General features: G+C 34.0%; 1 pseudogene across 1 annotated transcript in view; it reads right to left on the bottom strand.

Annotated features, from left to right (window-relative positions):
* Positions 1–10,492: 10,492 nt before the first annotated feature.
* LOC145693066 (glucose dehydrogenase [FAD, quinone] pseudogene) overlaps positions 10,493–22,059 on the bottom strand; it is a 43,189-nt pseudogene continuing 31,622 nt past the window's right edge. The window contains exon 2 of the transcript XR_014132707.1: positions 10,493–14,621. The product of XR_014132707.1 is annotated as a glucose dehydrogenase [FAD, quinone] pseudogene (transcript). The remainder of the gene's footprint in view (positions 14,622–22,059) is intronic.

Raw genomic sequence — 22,059 nt, 5'->3', positions numbered from 1 at the left:
ATGCTTCTCAGTTAACTTGCGAGAAAGTGTCGTAGTCGAAGGTTGGACTACTTGTAGAACTGATATTTAAAAAATAAATAAAATAATTATCACAGAAACAAATTTTTGTGTTGTATTCAGAAAACAAACAAAAGGCTACTTGCTAAATTGAGGTTCTGCAATTAAAATATCGTAGGCATTCGTTGATACAGTACATGTTGGTTCTGTCTCCGTAAAACTTGGAATCGTTTAACATGAGTTTTACGGGAAGAAAAATGGTCATCATTTGGAGCAAATTTATTAAAGTAACTCAAACTCTATCAGATAAGACAATGACCATACGAGCTGGTTGCGAAACGTGTAAGAAAGAAATGATTGGTTTAGTTCAAAGAATGAAGAATCATTGCGAAAAATGCAATGCTATGAAAAAACTGGAAACCCAAACAAATGGTAAAAGTGTTTATCCGAAAATTGCTTCTGATGATTCTAACGTCAGTGATGTGGTTGCAATTGGAAACTTCAGGTAAGAATTAATTTTGTATCAACAATATTTTTTTTATTATATTGTGAAAATTTTATTTCGTTACACTTCCCCACCTCAGCTCTAAATGTTCTTTAAAAAATTTTTTACACCTTGGCATAGCTTGTATGAAGGGACCAGGCGAGAAAGCGCAAGGTATGCTAGTCGTCCGCGTAACTAACCATTAACGCGTGATACTTATTGTAACATCAGTGCCGAACGTCAGTGTCTGGGACAATTTGATCTCAATATGTTCGTCTGTCTGTATGTGTGCACCATGCTATAAAGCGCAATTTTCGGTCTTTTAACATTACATTTTGAGGATAGGGGCATGAGACGTCTGGATTTGCTGTATAGATTTTGACTGCGATCCGACGTAAAATTTCAAAATTAGTGGTTCGGATCCCACTTCAAACAAAAAGCTCTGTCTCATGTAGCCTTACTACTGATGTAAGACTGTAATCAATCAAACTAAACAAACTAATTTTATGCGTTTCAAACAAACTTGGGATGCAGGATAAATTTGACTCCAACTCAGTTTTTATAAAATATTTTTAGATATGGGGTATTCAGAGCATAAAGGATCAAAGTCCATTTTCAGAAAGGTCCTTTTTTGCTCAGCAAACGTAGTATCTTAGTGGCGTAGGGTACGAAATCAATGAAATAAAAACCACGTGAAAGCATGTGGGGGGGAGGGCTAATTTCCCCCTCCTTGCTCATAAATTTAAGATACTGTATTAACATTATATTGTGTACACTGCAGCGTTAGAATGATTAACAAGTCAAGCTCCGAATGCCATAGTCAATGATGTATAATTACATTAAATAATTGCAGGATGTGTCCAAAAGAATGCACCGACGGAAAACGTCATATTTTCATAACCACGAATTTGAGATGAAAGAAGGAAAAACTACATGTAAAGATGCAATTTAGAATTTTATATGATTGCCGCTAGACATGAGCGTTCGTTTAGAGGTCATCCATCCCCTACCCTGAATTTCAAATTTTGGGGGCAGTAATGCAGATTTAGAAACCTTTTGCTGAGGAAAGTCCAACATAAAAAATTTGAAATCCTTACACCGAATAAATACGGATTTTGATTAGTTATAATCCATTTCCATTGGCCGTAAGGAGCTATAGGCCTATATTGCTCTCTTGTATATTTTTTTGGCCCAAGGATTCCAAAGGTGGCTCGGCTCTACTTTCGAGTTTCGGGCCTGCTTAAAATTCTGGAAATTGGGCTTAAACAACTTTCCAGTTTTAATCATCTGTATGTTCTCCGTATTTATTCGGTATAAGGACCTCAAGCTTATTCTGTTGGACTTTGCTTATCAAAAGATTTCTAAAACTGTCTTACTGCCCCTAAAATCTGAAATTGAGGGTGGGGATGGGGGCGCCTGCCCTCCTGTTCTACTGACGGCCCTGTCTAATGGCTGTCATATAAAACTATCCCTCGCCCTTTCGCATGGTTTTAGTAACATTTGTATTGGACTCTTGACTGCGAAGTATTACGTTTTGAAATATAATTCATTTGCTGGGATCCATTGTGCTCTGAACGCCCCAAATATTACATTTCTTCAATAAATTATTGACTCAAAAAACAACCAATTACATAGGCTTGCAGAAAATATTCTAAAGTTAGCATAACATGAAGTGTACTTTAAACATTATTTTAAAATAATTTTATTAGCATCAGTGTTCTGAAATAGTAACCAAATTTTGCAACAGAAATCTCTCCATGAAATGCTTGCTTAGTCCCTAAAGGCATAACTACAAAACTTTCAGAAGCGGTAACTCGAAATGACTTGCTTTAGGGCTAAAATAACCGCAGAACCGCATTTCTGGTAAAATTTTAGCCTTAAAACATGTTACATGACACCATTTGCATTTGAAATTTCTAATATTAAGCAAAGATGTTCGCCATGATGCTTGATAGCACCATCTAATGTGTCTAATCATTTTATTAGCATCAGTGTTCTGAAATAGTAAACAAATTTTGCAACAGAAATCTCACCCGCCTCCATGAAATGCTTGCTTAGTCCCTAAAGGCATAACTACAAAACTTTCAGAAGCGGTAACTCGAAATGACTTGCTTTAGGGCTAAAATAACCGCAGAACCGCATTTCTAGTAAAATTCTAGCCTTAAAACATGTTACATGACACCATTTGCATTTGAAATTTCGAATATTAAGCAAAGATGTTCGCCATGATTAGAGATGTGGATCGGGTAAATACCCAGTGGGTAGGTAAATAAAAAATGGGTATTTACCCGGGTATTTACCCCTTTTGTATTTACCTACCCAAAAAATGGGTATTTTCCGAAAGTTGAATTATTTTGAGGATTTAAGAATTGTTAACCATACCGGTGACCTTTTTTTTATATTTTGGGATCTGTCGAGCGTGTTTTCTCATTCATTCACTATAAATATGCAAAATAATAACCATTGACCCTGTTCATGTGCGGTGCGGGTTTGCAGGCAATTTTGACCATGGCCCACCCGAGATACAATTTTGGATATTATATATTATTCTAGGTTAAAACGACATCTAAAACTATTTTTTTTTTATTTTTCTCGAAGAACTTCATAAGTAAAGAGATCAAAATATTGAATCGAGTGTTTTGAAAGGGGGAAATGGTGGGGATGAGCTGTTACAATTTTCAGATGAAGCCCTCGTATACACCTACACATGCATCTGAGTTTGAACAACATCGATCAAGCCAATCTTGAGAAATAATTAACTTTTGCGAGTTTACGTCATTGCTCACGAAAAAATCAGAGTTGAGAACCAGAGTCAGAGTTGAAACATGAGAAATTAATGTCTCCTGGGAGTACCTACATTACCACCCTCTTATCGTCTCGAGATTGATCTCGAGCTATTTTACTATACTTATCCACCTATGCCCTTTCTTCACCAAGGTGTAAACGGCTTTGAAACTTGGATTAGTTTCGCCAAAACTTAAAAAATTAAGAAATCGTAGTATGACTTCAAGTCTTAGGTTCTCCAAACGTAGAAATCGTATATAAACCCTCTTTGTCAAATCCTTGGGAGACAGCCCAAGTTTTAAATGTAAAGTTTGCGATACGCCACCGATTTTCAAGAACCGTATCAAGTTATTGTGTATTAACATTTGAGAACAGATGTTTTGAGACTCCTTCAATCCAACATTTTTTTCCGAAATGTGCAATTTTGAAATTTTAAAATTCTCAGAAATATTTCACAGACAACCGTCATACGAATAAAAGATAAACGAAAGCTGAACTATGTATCTAAAGCATTACATATCAGAGGCTACAACTAATTGAATAAAGGCGACAAAATTATCAAATCTTTCCGAGTCGAACATTATGGAGGTTCAAGTTAATCATGAAAAGATGGTATCTTATGTCCTCTAGTTTCCAACTTAAAAGAACATTTTGGAGTAATTTTACTAAAAGGAGAAAGTGAGTTTGATATAGTAGGTATAGTCGCATTTATTATACGAAAAAATACATCAATTTCCATCAAATATACAGGCTTTCCTTAACTTTTTATGGCTTTTTAGGTTCAACGTTACAATTTCGGATTTTTGATAGAATCTTAATATTAATGTTTCTTAAAACAAACGCCGACGTATGGAACCTTAATGAAGTCGTACAGAAAGCATCGAAGGAAAGCATTGCCAAAGCGATCTTCTTTGTGGGTGTTCCCTGTCACTTGTTGATCACCCTTTGTGGATTGAATTTTTTAAAAAGAAAATTCATCCTTCGTATTCTTATCTATCAATGTATCGTCTGGCTACGTGTTACTGGGATGCTCAACATAGTGAAATGCAAGGGGAAGTTAAAATGAAGTTAGAGGAATCAAGAAATATATATTTACAGTGTGACGGGTGGAGTAAATTAAGAAATGAATCTATCAGTTATTTCGTCATTTTAAAGCCTGAATCTGTTTTTGTTGATCTCACGTTGTCGAAAGAAAATAAACACGATGCACATTACTTGTGTGAAGAGATTATGAATATTCTGTGAAAACATAACCCTAAAAAAAAATTAATCATAGAAGACAATGCTTCCAACATGAGAGCATGTTTTAAATTAGTAAAACAGAAGTATCCTAGTATAGTATCTTTGGGTTGTCTTGCTCATCTTCTCCATTTGCTTTGTGCTAACATCATCGAATGTCCATCGGTAAAGACATTACTGGGAACTGTAATTGATGTTGTTAAAACAATCAAACATAGCCATCACCTGCAAGCACTATTTACACAAAACTCAAGGGAGAAAAGGGTTCCAATTTCGTTAAAGTTGCCTGAAGAAACAACATGGGGAAGCCATTTACAATGCCTCCAAAGTGTGCTTGTCAATAAAACCGGGCTTCAGATACTCACATAAGTGAGGAATCGTCATTACCTTCAGAAATCAACAAAAATCTTCTTGATTATGTATTCTGGATTTGTAATGAAAACCTTGTAGCCATTTTGAAACCTATAGTGGATTTGATTAATTGCTTCGAGTAAAATGAGTATCACATAGACACTTTGCACTCAAAATTCCAGTCTTCATCTAACTCTGATGACAGAACAGTTACCATCATGAATCCTTTCGAAAACAGAAGAGCAATCAATGATGGAAAAATTTAAACAAAGAAATGAACCCGGCTTGGGTCCAATTCATCTAGCTGCAGATCTAATCAATTTCACTTTTCACGGCTGCAAATTGACCGCTGAAGAATTGCTTGATGGAGTAAATTTCGTTTGTGAAGTTGGAAAACAAATGGGATTGAATTCTAAGATCACATTTGACTGACTATAGGGACAGGAAGGAAATTGGGCAAGGAAGTTTTTGTGGGACGAAGTGGAACAAATGAGCTCACTACTTTGGTGGAGAGGGTTTCGGGACATCACTGAATTAGCTGATGTCGCTATTTGAATACTTTGTGCTCCGGTTACATCTACTGCCACAGAAAGAACTCCCTCTACATTTAGTAAAACAATAAATTGTTTATCATTCGAGAGGACAGGAAAACTAACATATCCTTCTTATAATTGGAAGCTTTTAAATAAGAGATTGCCTGAAGTTTCACGGATGCAACACTCAGGACCAGGTCATCAAGGTACAAGTCATCAGCTGTTGGCATGGAACAGAATAAAATACCAGAGACATTGGAAGAGGATACAGAGAAATGAGTGACATAGAAGAAAATGAAGAAACGAGTGATAGTGATGTTGATACTGAAGAATCATGTGATGATTCCGAGTCTGATCTTACGGTTGATTCTGAGTAGGACGGTAAAATCTGTGGTAGTTTTATAGTACTCCAAATATGGTAGAGGTTAATTGCTGTTCTATACTGACTAATTTAAAGTATAAATATTACTGAGTTACTATACAGCTTAACGTTGTTTATCACATTAATATTTTAAATATGCTATTCCAATAAATTCTTTCACAAAGCATTATTGTTAAACTCAATTTAGTGAACACTTCTAAAATCAGGAATTAGTTATTTAAGTGTTTTACGAAATGTTATTCCTTATTTTATGGATAATTTTCTTTCAACGGCATATTTAGTAAATAATTTCATCGATCAATTTATTAAATTTAATTACCTTGATTATTCTGGAACTTTCGTAATCGTTAAATGTGTGTGTTTTTTTTTAAGTTTCTAAGTATTTTCAAGGTTACGCGCTAGTTACTAAAGTCGAGTTTCTTTACTATGATATAACTATATCAACAACTTCGTTGTTACAGTGTAGTTTCTTAAACAGATTAATTTATTAATTCTGTAAATCAGGTGTAAAACTTAAGAAACTTATTGGTCCAATTCTTTGCATACTCGACAATTCAGTACATTTCATTGCCTATAGATAAAGTAACAAAAATAACATTATTTTGCGTGGAGAAAGTAACCAGCCGTATCTGTAATGTCAGTTGAGTTTTTTTTCAATTATTAAAAAGGTTGTTTTCATCATTGCTATTAAAAAAAATTAAGGTAATGTTAACAATATATATATATATATAATATATATATATATATATATATATATATATATATATATATATATATATATATATATATATAATAAAATTGTTGTAACTTTGAATCTTTAAAATATCAAAGCAATTATTAATAATTCATTTTCCGCCATTAATAAATTTGGTAAGCCAAAAGAAAACGTATTTCTTTAGTAATAGAGATCCTGCTGTTACTTAAATATTTTAGTTATTGTGTGTTCATCGGTGATTTAAAAAAAAAAAAAAACTGGAGAATGTATTGAAAGATAAAAGAAAATGAGCCAGATTAAAAAAAAATGAAGAAAGTTTCACAAGAGGCGAACCTAAGGAAGAACTTAAATTCCGTGTCATTAATACCAGGAGATGCTGGCAGGCAGAATACTTAATAATAGTGTATGACTGGTTTGGTGACAACTGACTTGACTTTTTTTTTAGTCATCGTTACGTTCTGTCATAAATTTTAAATTTTCCTGTTGGTTTGATCCATTACCAAATTCTACCGCGTAGTTGATTGGACGTCTCAGGGGCACACCAAGGTAAGAATTCACAGGGTAGAATGGATAATTATTTTCTGCCAAGGGTAATAGAAGGAAATTTAGTGTAAGTAGAAAGAAAATTATGGTGAATTGGTAGGAAATCCGTACTGTATTACTTAATAAATATCAAATTGATTCTTTAATTACTAGAAAAAAATGATTAATTAGGTGGTTACTTAGTGTTCCTGTTGCAGGTGATGACCATTATATTTTTCATTGACAACGATAAAATCCATTTATTGCTAACTAAAACATAAAATACCCACTAAAATACCCATTTTGGGTAAATACCCGGGTATTTACCCGCTGAAATAAATACCCAGGTATTTTACATCCCTAGCCATGATGCTTGATAGCACCATCTAATGTGTCAGACCACTTCCAAGTTTCATCATTCTCCCTCAACCCGTTCTCAACACACAAGGATAGTGAGAACTTTTGTTTTGCCATGTACAGTATATTGATAGATTGTGTGAAATCTCTATAGTAGGTAGATTTTAAAATCTACCTTAAAAGCTTGTTATAACCAAGAAAATACTTACTGTATGAGAGTCACTGGCAAGAGGGTGTAATAAAAGAGGGTCGTGATATGAATAAGTTGAGAATTACTAATCTATACTGAAATATTCTGTACCCAACACAGTGTAAGTCTTAACGAGAATAAAATAAATGAAAAGATCGGTTGCAAGAGCAAGATCACGGTCACGGTCTTAATAAATACGTGATTTTGAAATATGTTTAAAATCACGTTTTAAACTGTTCAAAATGTTTAAAACATGTATTTTTTTCGTTTGTGTTTTAAAACATGTTTAAAACATTTTAAATACCTTTTTCATATTTTAAACACACGTTTTGTTTTTTTCTTTTTAAAAAAATGTATTTTTTCCAACCCTGGTGTGGAATGATGTAGTGGATTATACAGAAGCTTGAAAGCTCAATTCTCATGTTCGGCAATCATATGAAATTTTTTAAACCACACAATTCTTTTATCTTATCAAGGAAATGCCGAAATTATGTCGAATAATAAAGCTCTTGTCTCTCGCAGTCTTAAATACAGTTAATGAGGGATAACAATGAATAAAAAAATATTACCTTTAATTTAGAAATTTTGTAGAAAAGAAAAAAATTCTGCACGTAACACTAAGTGGAGCGTTTTGCCTAACTCTCAATAAAAATTGGCAACAACGCACAAATCAAGCTAAAAAAAAAAAAAAGTTTAAACTTTGCTTAGAAAAATCCTTTTCTGAATATGAATTCCCTTTAACTAGTTTTCGGCCAAACAGAATTCTTGATTCGCCGTATATGGCCGCCTCCCCAGGTGTGCAATAATTTAGTAGCCAAAGGCATTCGGCAAAACAGAAAGACATGATTTTCTGGAAGATGACTCACGTGATTTTGGTCACATTTCATAAATTAATATTTCATTAGAAGCTTGACAATATGGCATAACTCATTTGTCCTAAAAATAATCAAGGAGGGGCAATTTATTTTTGGTGGTGTTTTTTGGACGATTTTCTCAAAAACGCCTCTGGCGATTTTGTTCATATTTCATTAATAACCTGATATGATATAACTCATTTGTGCTTAAATAAATATACGAGGGGTAGCTTATTATATTTCGGAGTGTTTTTTCTGGACGATTTTCTCAACAATGAGTAATGCCATTTTGTTCATATTTCATAAATAAATATTTTACTAATAACTCTACCATGTTGTATAAATTATTCCTTACGAAAAAATCCAAGGGATAGTTTACTCTTAGGGATGAGTTTCTTGTCAGAATACTTTCTGCAAATGACACGGGCATTTTGGTCATAATTTCATAAATAAATGTTTCTTCATTCATCTTGATTCTGGAACTATTACTTAAATAATTACGGTAATACTTTTCTGACCAGAGTATGTACTTATTTACTATTTTTTTTTTTAAAAAAAAGTCATAACGGTTTCAATAACTTAACATTACCTTCATCAGACATTAACTAGCAAAAATATCTTCATAACATTAAAATAATATTGTTTGACAATGTTAAGTTATAAAATAACATAAGATAATGTTCAGTTATTGAAACCGTTACGACTTTTTAAAAATTTTAATAAATAAGTATATACTCTGGTCAAGAAAGTATTAATTATTTAAATAAATGTTCCATTATTATTCTTATAATGTTCCATAAATCACTCACATGAGAATATCCACAAGGGGTAGTTTACTTTTGGGGTGAGCATTTTTCCCCAAATCTTTCAAAATACCACTCATGTGATTTTATAAACAAAAATTTAATATATAATCGTACTGTATTTCATTAATAACCCTAGCATATAGCGTGTTATTTCTTATGGAAAAATCTACAAGGGGTAGTTGACTTTTCGAATGAATTTTCTTTCGGTGAAGTTTTGCAAAAAAAAAAAAAAAAAAAAAAAAACTTAGAATTTTGTTCGTATTTGAGAAGAATATATTTCATTAATAACTGCAGGACAACATGATTTACTAAGGAATTGGAACGAGACAGTCTAGTGCGACTTTCCGTGTCTTTTATTTCTTTCCCAAAATATGTTAATGAAAACGATATTTAAATGTTAGAACAATTATTGTAAAAATAAGAAGTTGTATGTTTTGAAAGACCTGGCTTAATAGTTTTAAAGAATGTGTTAAAATAAAAAGAAAAATCAATTGTTTTCCATGAACTGTTGAAAAACACCAGAAACCTTTCCGCTGCTGAAAAAAAATGTATTTCAAAGACTGTATGCAAACAGCTAATGTAAAATGACTTTTTAACTAGGGATCAAAGTCAACGATGTTTAACTAACTAAATATATACTTGCAAGGTTCTTTAGGAATATTAAGAAAGCAGCGTTTCTTAAACTATTAAAAAAATAAGTACCACATTTATTAGTAAGAATGTTTTACCGACCGTAATACCCTTGTCCCTGTAGAAAGCAGATTTTCTATCATTATATATATGGCGGATCCAGGATATGATCAAGGGAGGGGCTAAACCATAATTTGCTGCTTTATCCAGTGTAAAACAGGATTGAAGTCCATTTTATCCAGTGTATACCTGAGGGTAAAGGGGAGGCTATAGCCCCTATAGCCCCCCCTTGGATCTGCTCTTGTATATATTAATTAAAATTCGTTTTATATTGGTATTAAAACAATAATTTTTTCTTCTAATGTGTTAAAGGCAATACATTTTATAAATGTCAGTCCTGGGAGAGACAATGAAAAAAAAAAACTTATCTAATTTCCAAACTGTTTGCGATTCTCAGCTACACAGTGTGTGTGTGATGCTAATTCACATAAATTATTTTTTTTTCTATCCTTTGTGGGTTAATGTTCAATCCAGGAGGACCACAATTGCTAACTTCTAGTATCACTTATAATCCGCAGACCACAATTGAAGAAACATTACTATGGAGCATGTCAAGGAAAGCACACATTGAAACGATAAATAAAGCGATTGTATCCAAACTGTGTTTACTGAGTCACTGAACTGTACACAACTGAAATACTTTTTTACTTCGTAATGAAATAACAAAGACACTAAACGGCATGGAATCGAAAAACATCTTCTTGAAATTAAAATAAATTTTTCTGTAACCTTTGTTAAAACACTCTATTTTCAAGAGTTATTTTCGGAGAAAAATAGTTCATCTTATATGCCGGCAAATTATATATCTTAAATGTATCTTATAAACTAGCAAAAATCAAATAAAGTTATTGTAAGTACTTATTATTATCAATTATTCAAACAGACAACAAATACTTTCATATACAGATGGTGAAGTAACATACATTTTTTTTCTTTCTATAATTTCTCTCATGATTTTTATAATACCAATATATTCTGTTTCATGTTATATCGATTATTTAAGATTTTTTTTTTTTTTTTGAGCTGATTCCAATAAAATTATTCATTCAGGTTATTTTTAAATTACTGCAATCTAAAGACTGTCTTAAAACAGTCAGCTCCCTTAAAAATGTTAACGTAGTATTACAATACGGGAAATACTTTTGTCTAAGCTTCCAATTAGGGCATGTTTACACCGGTTTGATGCAGTTTGTATCTGGGTAAATATGGGATAAATTCATATAGTGTGAAGTCGTCGTACTAAACGCGCGTATCGATATAGAACAACATTCTAACATAAAACTGTTACAAATTGGATAAATCTTTTACCGAAACATTGCAAATAATGAGAACACTGTATGATGATGAAACATTATCGAAAACTCAGCCGTGTCAATGGTAACAACAGTTTCAAATATAGACACTTAGTGTAATGGTCAGAACTCTTTTGAACGTCAAGAAATGAAGAAAATATGGAAAAATTTCGTGCTCTGTGAGAGCTGATAGACATGTGGTCACGCAACACCTGCCAACAATGCTTTAGATAAAGGAAGGTTTAGGTTAATTTTAATCAAGGACCTTAAAAATTAGGAACGTGTGTACTTGTTCTGCAAAATGTCTCTGTCTTTTGACAGAACAGCAAAAAGCCAATAGGAAGAGTACTGTGAGGATCTGCTGGCTACTGCAGTACGGGACAATAACTTCTTGAAGTGCATCGTGGCGTCGACGAAAGCTGGTATGCAACAGTTTCGTACGACCGGGACATACGCAGGGGATGGATCCTGGAGGTCCGGATTCCCCCCCGAAATTTCGACTTTTGTGTAAATTTAGTCTAATTTTAGGGGCAATTTTAGAAATTTTATTATTAAATACCCTCATATTGAATTTGGTCCCCTCCCGAAATAAATTCCTGCGTGCGCTACTGCGTACGACGACTTCACACTATAGGGCCTATGCATTTGTCGTTCGCTTACCCAGACACGAACTCCATCAAACATGTTCAAACAGGTTTTAATAGGAAGCTTAGACAAAGATCTTTCCAGTGCTGTCATGTATTATGATAACATTATTAAGGTAGCTGACTGTCATTTGTAAAAAATCAGTTGCTTTTTGGATGCACCTTGTGGCTGGAAAATTGAATTTAAATGTCTTTGAATATCAACACAAGTACATTAAAATGAAACATATTGAATTGTTAGCTGGCTGTCATTTATAACCAGTTTACATGAATGTCTATATTATACCCCAACTAAATTCCTTATGCACAACTTGTAAACATATTTTACAAACATGGTACATTAGTATTTTAAGTGATCTATTCTATAAAAATCTACATTCCCCTACTATTCACGCAGTTTAATCAACCACTAATATATAACTGGAATTACGTAAGTAATATTTCTTAAAACACTAGAACAAGAAATCACTTCGTACATAAGTTCTTCAGTAGTACTGATAAGTCACAGTGATAGATATACAGTATATATATATATATATACACACACATTAATCATACACATACCTTTGTACACTTACATATAACCACGAATAATACACGTGGCATTAGGAACTTGATTTCTAAAGTTTATGGCACGAAGTTATAAGACTCACACACTTGTTTAAAACATATCACAAATTAGTCCACCACGTAACATAAATTAGTTCACATTTCACTAGAACCTAAAATTACTTTTATCACACATCACAATCATACAGTATTTTGTACATGGAATACTGTGTATTATTTTTGCTTCAACCAGAAACTTTTGATTAGATCTGAACCCTTTTCTCCAATCATTATGGTTGGAGCATTTGTATTGGCACCAACTATAGTGGGCATAATAGACGCATCGATCACTCTTAAACCTCGAACTCCATACACTCGTAATTCTGGGTCCACAACTGCGTCTGGATCCCAACGGGGTCCCATTTTACACGTTCCCACAGGATGATATATCGTAAAAGTATATTGACGGATCATACATGCCCAGTAATCGTCAGTCCACAAAGGGATATGGGTACATGCAGGAAATGGTATATCATGGAAGCGGCTACCGAATCTTCTGAAAGCTTTTGTTTTACTCATGGCTAGAACAATTTTTATACTTTCTACGAGGGCTTTGAGATCTTCCTCCTCAGCAAAATAGTTTGGATAGATAAGTGGGTAAGCAAAAGGGTTACTGCTTCGAATTTTAATGACACCACGACTTTTAGGGTGAAGAAGTACTGGTATAACACTCCATGCATCTTTGTTGTTTATTGGTTTATATACTGTGTCATATAATTCGTCGGTTAGGCCGTGAATTTTACGAAGCTGCGAACCACCATCAGAGTTAGTAGAACCGGCGATGAAATGGAATTGAATGTCTGGGAAATCAATCGAACTATTAGCATATTTGGTGTTGATGAAAGAAATACCGTCAATGCCTCCGAGATTGGTTAATGGTCCGTCACCGTGGATTGCATACCTAAGAGCTGCTGGAATGTTGAATAAACGATTTTCTACGACTCCAACTGCTTTATCTGTTAGAAAGGTCAAACCTCCAACTCCAACATGATCTTGAAGATTATGACCAACTTTGAGATCTTGAATCACTCTAATCCCAACTTTGTTGAGATCTTCACTTGGTCCAATACCGGAAAGCATTAACAAATGAGCAGAATTGACTGTCCCACTTGACAAAATGACTTCTTTCCTTGACCTTACCATGTGAATCTTCCCATCCCTCTCAAACTCTACTCCATAGACAATTTTTGTGACTGGGTCAATGATCACTTTAGTAGCTTGGGAGTACAGAGCCACATGCAAGTTCTTTCGATGACGAATCGGCCTAATAAATGCTTTCGCAGTGCTACAACGAGATCCACGTCTGATAGTTCCTTGAGGAATCATGAATCCTGTCTGTTTCTCACCATTAATGTCTCTGTTTTCGTAACCCATTTCCTCTCCCGCTTGTACAAATGCAGCTGCCAAAGGTGAGTGCCACGGTACATCTTGTACTGTTAAGTATCCTCCAGTGGAATGGTACGGATTTTTGGCCAAATACGGGTTTCTGTTATCTTCGGACTTCCTGAAGTAAGGAAGCACGTCTTTATACCCCCAACCGTAATTACCCAATCTTTCCCAAATATCAAAATCATTCTTGTTTCCTCTGACGTAAAGCATGTAATTGAGCACACTTGATCCACCGATGACTTTACCTCTCGGCCAATTGCATCGTTTGTTCTTCATTCCAAGACACGAGCGAAAATCTGGCTCTGTTTTGAATTGCCAATCCATTTCAGTTAGCTGCATGTAACCAGCCATGCTAGGCACATCGGTTACCTCAGTTTCTTGACCACCAGCTTCTAATAATAACACTTTCCAGTGAGGAATTTCACTAAGTCTATTAGCAACAACATTTCCAGCAGAACCTGCGCCTACAACTATAAAATCGTATTCGGGATCCACTTCTGCAACGTTGATTGGATATTGCTCTGGGTCTTGTAAGTTGTAATTATAGTACGCCATGATAGCTGTGAGAATAGGGATGAATAGAAAACTAGTTCCAAACAAAGTTGGTCCAAATGCTACTCTGGATATTAAGGGTAGAGGTAAGTTGAAAACTGTCATTGTTTATAGCTATATTTATCTCTCAACTGAGAAATTAGAAACTCTTATTCTATATGTATTTTCTTTCTTGGTGGTATACAGTCTGAATAATCAGTAATGAGAAGACCATATCTTCAAAGACAATATCTGAAACGATAAGAAGATAGAAATATTATTAGATTTAAAAATACACGTACAACTAGAATTGTTTACTCCAGTAAAGTTTAAAATTATACATACACATTTGAACAAATAATAATAATAATAATAATAATAATAATAATAATAATAATAATAATAATAATAATAATAATAATAATAATATACCTCCGACAACATCTAATTCCATTATAGTAGCATTCTTTCTTTCTTTTTCCCTTTTTTTTTAATGAGTAGAACTGGCATTTACATACAGATATGGATAGCGAAAAAAATATATTAAACACGATATACAAAACCATTTAGAGAACCCCAAAATAAATATTTGAAACCCTTTTGATCCCGGCAGTGGCGGCGATTGGACGTTAAAAGTGGGGGGGGGCAAGACATGATCTGAATATTTGTATGTCAATGTTGGTTTTCCTGGTTGATGCTAACACTTCGTTTGACGAAAGGTTGTATAACTAATAGGATAATATATTCTTCAGTTAAAATACTGTATATCGTATTTCATATTTTATTAAGTAAATTGACAAGAGAAACGCAAGTAGGTACTAGCCCTTTGTACTCTCATACAACGATGGTGTAAGAAGAAATTTGATTCATTGCTCATGAACATCTTAAAATTCTGTCTGGAAAATTGTATGATCTAATTATTTAATAAGAAATTTGCAAAACAAGTAAATATAAAGGATAATATTAATCACAATAATGAATAATGAGCCTTGTTTTTCAAAAGTTATATTGAAACTGGAGATTAATGAACATCTTATATTTTTAATTCTACACATGCTGTTAAATGTATGTTATTACTCTTAGAAAGACAGTAAATACTACAAGCATATGCTACGACATTTAAATAAATACATTTGCAGCTTCCCGAAACATGTTCATTGCCATTAGGTGCAGTTTTCACTTTCTTGGAATACATCTAAACTCAACAATCTTAGAATTACTCCACACTCCAATTATACAAAATAATCCTAAAATCTAGAATTCTGTTGAATTCACTAAATTTAGTTGTTTATACTCTCGTACACTCCTAAACACATTACTTCACTAGTATATTACACTGCAAAACAATATAAAAGATAGAAGTTGTTTCTTGTTATTCTCCTTTTAATAAATATTCCTTACTATTAGAAAGAAGAAAAGACATTTCAGGAACTGTGAATTTTTGTGCAATTAAAGAATAACTTGTGAAAAACTTTTCCTTTTTTCTTTCTTTCTTTTTTCTAAATGGTATATCAATTAGTTTCAAAGCGGCTGACTAACATATCAAGCCCTTGTAAGAAGAAATGAAAGTACGCTGGAATTGTGGATCTAAAATAGGTTAATTTTGGGCCAATTTCCGTGGCAATTAAAACATAATTCGTGCAGTTTTCATAACTCCACGGGAAGACAACCAATACGTACTCACGTAACGGCAAATATTATATGGCATCATTTTTTCTATGAACCAGTAATACATACAATAACTTTACATTTCCAAATGATATACAATGATGGGTCACTTCAAAAAAGTGAGGGGGCAACTGCCCCCCTTTGCCCCCCCCTAATCGCCGCCCATGGATCCCGGTTATATGTTCTAAAGTATATTGTATAGATAGAGCACAGTTCGTAAACATCGACATTTATGAAGAGATGTACTAGACCCTACAAAATTACTCGATCCGGTTGAGTTAGGTCTCAAAGTTTTCCGGCTAGAACTTCAAAACCAGATTCACGCTTTCAATGGTTTGAAGGAGGTGTATTTTGACCCTATTTACTAACGATTTTATAATATCAAGTAATACTTTCGATAAAGTGGACACTTTAAATATCTAATCCAACATTAATAGACCAAAATCATATCTACGAAGAAATTTAATGTCGTCTAAAAACAGGGAATTTGTGTTAGGGACCGTCCACATATTATGTAACGCGGCAAAGGGGGGAAAGGGGGTTCGGCTTTGCGTTACGAAGTGTGACAAGGGGGAGGAGGGGTCGTTACGTTACGTTACGTAACGCAATTTTTGCTATGATTTTTATTTTTATTTTCAGGTTTATATGCAATCTTTTAAACAAATAATTTTATTCAGTTCTTTTCTTTTTATAAATAAATGTATTTCTGTTTTTCAGGAAATTGCAAACATATAGCCTATATAAATTGAGTCATGTAGAAGGTATTCGAAGACACCAACATGACTGGTGACCAACCCTGCGTGTATTACAATACAATAAAACTCCATTTTGTGGCTATCGCAGCATTGTATTTACGGCACACGCTTTTCTGGAGTTAATTGTTAGTGATCGTAACCACTGCTTGAGAATGCCCTCGCCTTCCCACTCGTATCGCTATTTCTGAGAATATTATTTAAAACTTTTGATTTGAATCATTACCCACTCTCAAGGGCGCCCATGTTGTGGTTTCCAAGGGAGGGCAAGTATAAGCGACATTTCAAATATAGTTTCAAATTTTGATGTAACTATTCTAAAAATTCTATTGGGTTTTTGATATTTCGAAGTGCAATTTGCTCTAGGGGAGGCAAACGCCCCATCTTGCCCCCCTGATGGGCGCCCTTGCCCACTCTATTCTTCTAGGGGGTTTCGCATGTGAAACATATTCAACTCTTTTTCGTGAAGTAATATTTTCCGCCATGGAAAGATCCATGATTTGCAAAATAAAATAAGTTATTAAAAACCTAATTCATCTCGTACTGATCTTTTTTTTTTTTTTTTTTTTTTCAATTTTTGAATTTGAATATTTCTGGAGAAATCGAGTTAATTCGCATTCTGGGACTGATTTAGAACAACAAGAATTTGAAAAGGGGTTAACTGAAGTCCGAAGTCCAAAGAAGATACTAGAAAACTTATTCACAAACGAGATGTCCCTGCTTCTTCACGTGTGCAGCGGCTTTGAATCTGTGGTCGACGAGGAAGAAAATTTCTTTGCATCATCGACACTGGCGAACTTCAAATACACAAAGCATCTTGGATCCCGGAAAGAAAGATCGATATCAGTTCTTAAGATAATAGTGTTTTTTAAGTGTTTTTAAGTGTTTTTTAAGTGTTCTACTCGCATCTTCCGGCAAAATTTCCATCTTGCCAATTATCGGTGACCTAAAAGGATGGGTGTGATTTTGGGAAAACATAGTATGCAATTTCGAAGAATTAAAACTGATTAAAATATTATTACGGTACTTCTATTTTTTAATACTTTGCTTTGTTGGCGAAAGAACACTACAAATATATTCAGAATACAAACATTTTGTAATAAAAAGTTCTACTGTTAAAAATAATTCCCAAAATAAGCAAAATTGGCGAAAAAAAATCAAAAGTGTTACATAACAAAGAGGGGAGGGGTTCGGCCTTTCGTTACGAAGTGTGACAAGAGGAAGGGAGGGGGTAAAAATTGGTCAAAAATAGCGTTATGTAATATGTGGACGGGCCCTTATTATTTAGTCAAACTCTGTCTTCGCCCCGGGTTCGTTTCCCGGCGGGAGCTCATGTTATTCGGATTCCACGTTAATCAGTAGGTCCACGTCTCATATAGCCTCGCTGCTGAACGGGACGTAAAACTCAAAACAACTCAATTCAACTCTTTACCTTCGCGAAGTCTGTCGAAGAATTCGAAGCTTTAAATATGGTACCTTATGCATAAAAAATAGTATACATACTTTAAACTGTCATATGAAATTGACTCGTTTGGTCTCTATTAGATACAGTATAATATTATCTCTATTTTTATACGTCCTTATTGTTTTTCTTTATCAATAGTAAAAGTTTATTATTTATTGTTAGTATTGCATCTATGGCATTATTTATGTTATTTTTTTGTACAAGTTAACATCAGGTATGATATATCTGCACCATTGGTGCACTCCGTATGGTGAGGATTCCGTAACTGGATTATCTTCCTTCTCCTGTTTATAAACAGCACAATTCATGTCAAGAAGAATAAAATATCTTACTAATAAGTTCATCACAAATAACAAATCAGATATCTGCACATATACTATAGCTACTCCTTTAATACATTATTATGTTTGCCGTGACAAATGATTTATTTGTTTCCTGCGACTAAATGATCATCCTTCTGCTATTATGTGATAAAGAAAGTATAAAAGTAATATAAGTGTGTATTGATATCTATCTATCTATATCTATATATCTATAGGGCTATATATCTATATATCTACAGGGTGTTTCAAAACAACACCGACAACATTTGGGAGGTAATTCCTGACACGAAGATAAGACAAAAAGTATAGACCAACCTGGATGCACAAACGCTTCCTTTCAGAGTTATAGGCTGCCGAAATCATGAAAAAAGAAGAACTTTAAAGGTCCATAGCTACAAAACTATGGGACCTATCATAGTCGAGTCAAGACTTCACTTAGGAACTAATATGTGCCCTATCCAAATATCCGTGTTTCAGAATCCTTTGGTACTTCTGCAATAATTTTTATAGAGGTAGTTGGTGAGTACTTCACATTATATGCTCGTAGCCAAACTCCCTCTATAAAAGCTGTTGCGGAAATACCGCAGGATTTTGGTTAAAAAAAATATTAATATAGTATGTTAAACTTGCAGTTAAACAGAATTTTCCAAGAATTGTGCTACTGTATATATTTTAAATTATGCTTTATTTTCTAAAATTATGCTTTATTATGCTTTTAAAATTAGTTTCTTCTGGACCCTTAAATAACCACAACCATGTTCAAGGTACCAAACATATGTCTAAATTGCTATTATGCTTTTTATGCTTTTTATGCTTTTTATGCTTTTGGGTTGCTCTATTCATTAATATTGTTACTATTAAATGCTCAATAATGTTGATTTTACGTGCTGGGAACTAAATAATCCACTTTTGAATGTGTTATGCTTAAAGCTGCAACCTTTAGTGCACATTATGGGATTCCTGCGCTGTACCAGAACGGCAACAAAGACGGTATTATACATAGAAATTTTATTTTCCAACCTGCAAGGTTAAATTTCTGTGAAAAAGTATTATGTTTCCCCAACACGTGGCTACTAATTGTTGGTCTAGCTGAGCAATCCATAATGGCAAAAGAGTAACATCAAAATGGTAAACGAACATTTGGGCTTTAAAGAGCGGAAGCATGCTACTAAGTGATACTGGAAGTTTGCAAATGTTGCTGCAGTGATAGTGCAGAGATAGTGAAGATGTGAGTATGGGAATAATCCACCTTCAAGGGTAACAATTACACGTATACCTTCAAGAGTAACAATTATGCTTTTGAAAGAAGATATTGACCAGCGGAATTAATATTACTCTATACCAGAATTAAAGACGTGGCATCCGTGTGACGTTTGCAAACACATACTGACTTTGCCCTATGGATGGTACCGAAAACGAGACTAGACTCGGTTTGGTCTAGGCTCGTCTCAAAATTTCGAGACGAGCTTTTATATACCGAGATGATACCGAGACTCAACATACTGCGACTTCTTCGAGGTGAGACCGAGATCGAAGCAGAGACTTGTTTCGAAACGAGACTACGCTCAGTATCGAAAATATCTAGTCAAGAATGAAATGGAAAACAAAAAGCGGAAACAACAGGCTGCAAAATGATACTACTCATACATTTTTAGTTTCATACAACTTATTTCGAGACTATTCAGACCTACACGACATTGAGACTTGGCCCTGGAGACTGAGATCGAGACTAGTCTCGGTATGGTATCATCTTCTCTCGAGATTTCGAGACAAGGGTTTATAAATCGAGAATCCACACATTGAGACTTGCTCGAGACGAAACCGAGACCAATACAGATACTAGTAATTCAAGACGAAACTAAGCTCAGCCGAAAAAGTGTCTAACCAACATGAAGTGGAAAACAAAAAGAGGAAATGACAGGCCGTAAAATGATACTACTTATACGTTTTTAATTTCACACAATTTACTTCGAGACTATCGAAAAGAGATTGAGACTTGACTGTCGAGACCGAGACTGTAATTCCCGATTCGAGACGAGACTATGACCATTATTTCTTAACTGAAACGAGACCATGAAGTCTCGTCCCGATACCGTCCCTACTTTAACCATTCACTTTCAAGTGGACGGACTTATTTCACTCAGCGTTCATAGTTTGAGGGAAATTTCCCTAATCTAGGAAAGTTTTTTTTCGATAAAACTTAAAATTGCAAGGAAATTCTCGCGTAGACTGGTTATCTAATGTACGTGTGTTTAAACTTTTCTTAATTCTTTAGAATTAATTCTTCAGAAATTAACAAATACAATGGCAATAGTGTGTGTGTATTCAAAATAGCATAACTTATATCCATTCTTGGCTGGGTATTTTTTTTAGTGAAGAAAAAATTAAAATAAATAGAAGCAAAAAGCACAGGAATAAAATAAATGTGGTTGACACTTCCTTTAATATAGCTAAATTAATCTTATCATATAACTTCTGTCATAGAAGCTGGACACTGAACAATTAAACTAGGGAAAATTTGATACAAAGAGGGAAAATTTTATGCCAGTCAAGAGAAATTTTCTTAAGCTACGAACACTGGTTCCACTACACTTAAAAAAAAAAAAAAAAAAAAAAAAAACTCAATTAAGTATTAAGTATCATTTGGACAAGTTGCAGTCTTGTCATATGGAAATAGAAAAATAAACGGTATATATCGTCAATATAACAAAATGTTTATTTATCTTTCAGGAGTTCCATTTACCGAAACTCCTTTACGTATTTACCTTGTCTGTTCGTATGTGTGTATGAGTCCGTCCATTCGGGAGACAAAAAAAATCTAAAGAACTATGGAGGATCACTATCGATTTTGGCTACAATGTAGAGAATCAAAAATTAGGAATTGTATTCGTTGATGGAGGTGGTATTCAAAACAGAATTGGTAAAAGTGAACCATTTTCGGTTTTAACGTTGAATCACTATGGAGCAAATACGATAATAGACAGCGAGAAAACAGTTTTCTGCAGTCGATTAAGCGTCCCAAGAATGCCTGTCATGTCCATCATTAACTGTGTACTTAAACCGGAAGTGATGAGAGTCCAGTACAATTTCTGATTTTAATATTGATCTACATAGAACAAGAAACGATACTTAGCAAGAAGCATTTTTTAAAGTTCATTTAGCGTTCTGAAAATAAATACCACCTTCTCCCTTAACTTTCTATTCAAACCGGAAATTGCAGAATTTAACTACTTTCGGTTTTATCATCGATAGCTGTAAATTAAAACTGGTAATAAATAACGTTCAAATCAAGCTTTTATTGAAGTTTCCTGATATATGTATATATACGCTTTCTTATACGCAGTGATGTAAGATATAAATAGGCTGGCAAGGAACAAATTCTTCCTTGACGGAGCGGGAAAATTACTTTACGAGAGGAGAAAATCTCCCTCATCTCCCCTTAATTCGAACAGTAGTAATAGATAATGAGAAGTTGTTTTCCG

This window comes from Thermobia domestica, chromosome 8, assembly GCF_964235325.1.
Source record: "Thermobia domestica chromosome 8, izTheDome1.hap1.1, whole genome shotgun sequence".
NCBI classification, from domain to species: domain Eukaryota; kingdom Metazoa; phylum Arthropoda; class Insecta; order Zygentoma; family Lepismatidae; genus Thermobia; species Thermobia domestica.
The sequence above is the reverse complement of the archived record's forward strand: the minus strand, read 5'-3'. Positions and strand labels throughout refer to the sequence as shown.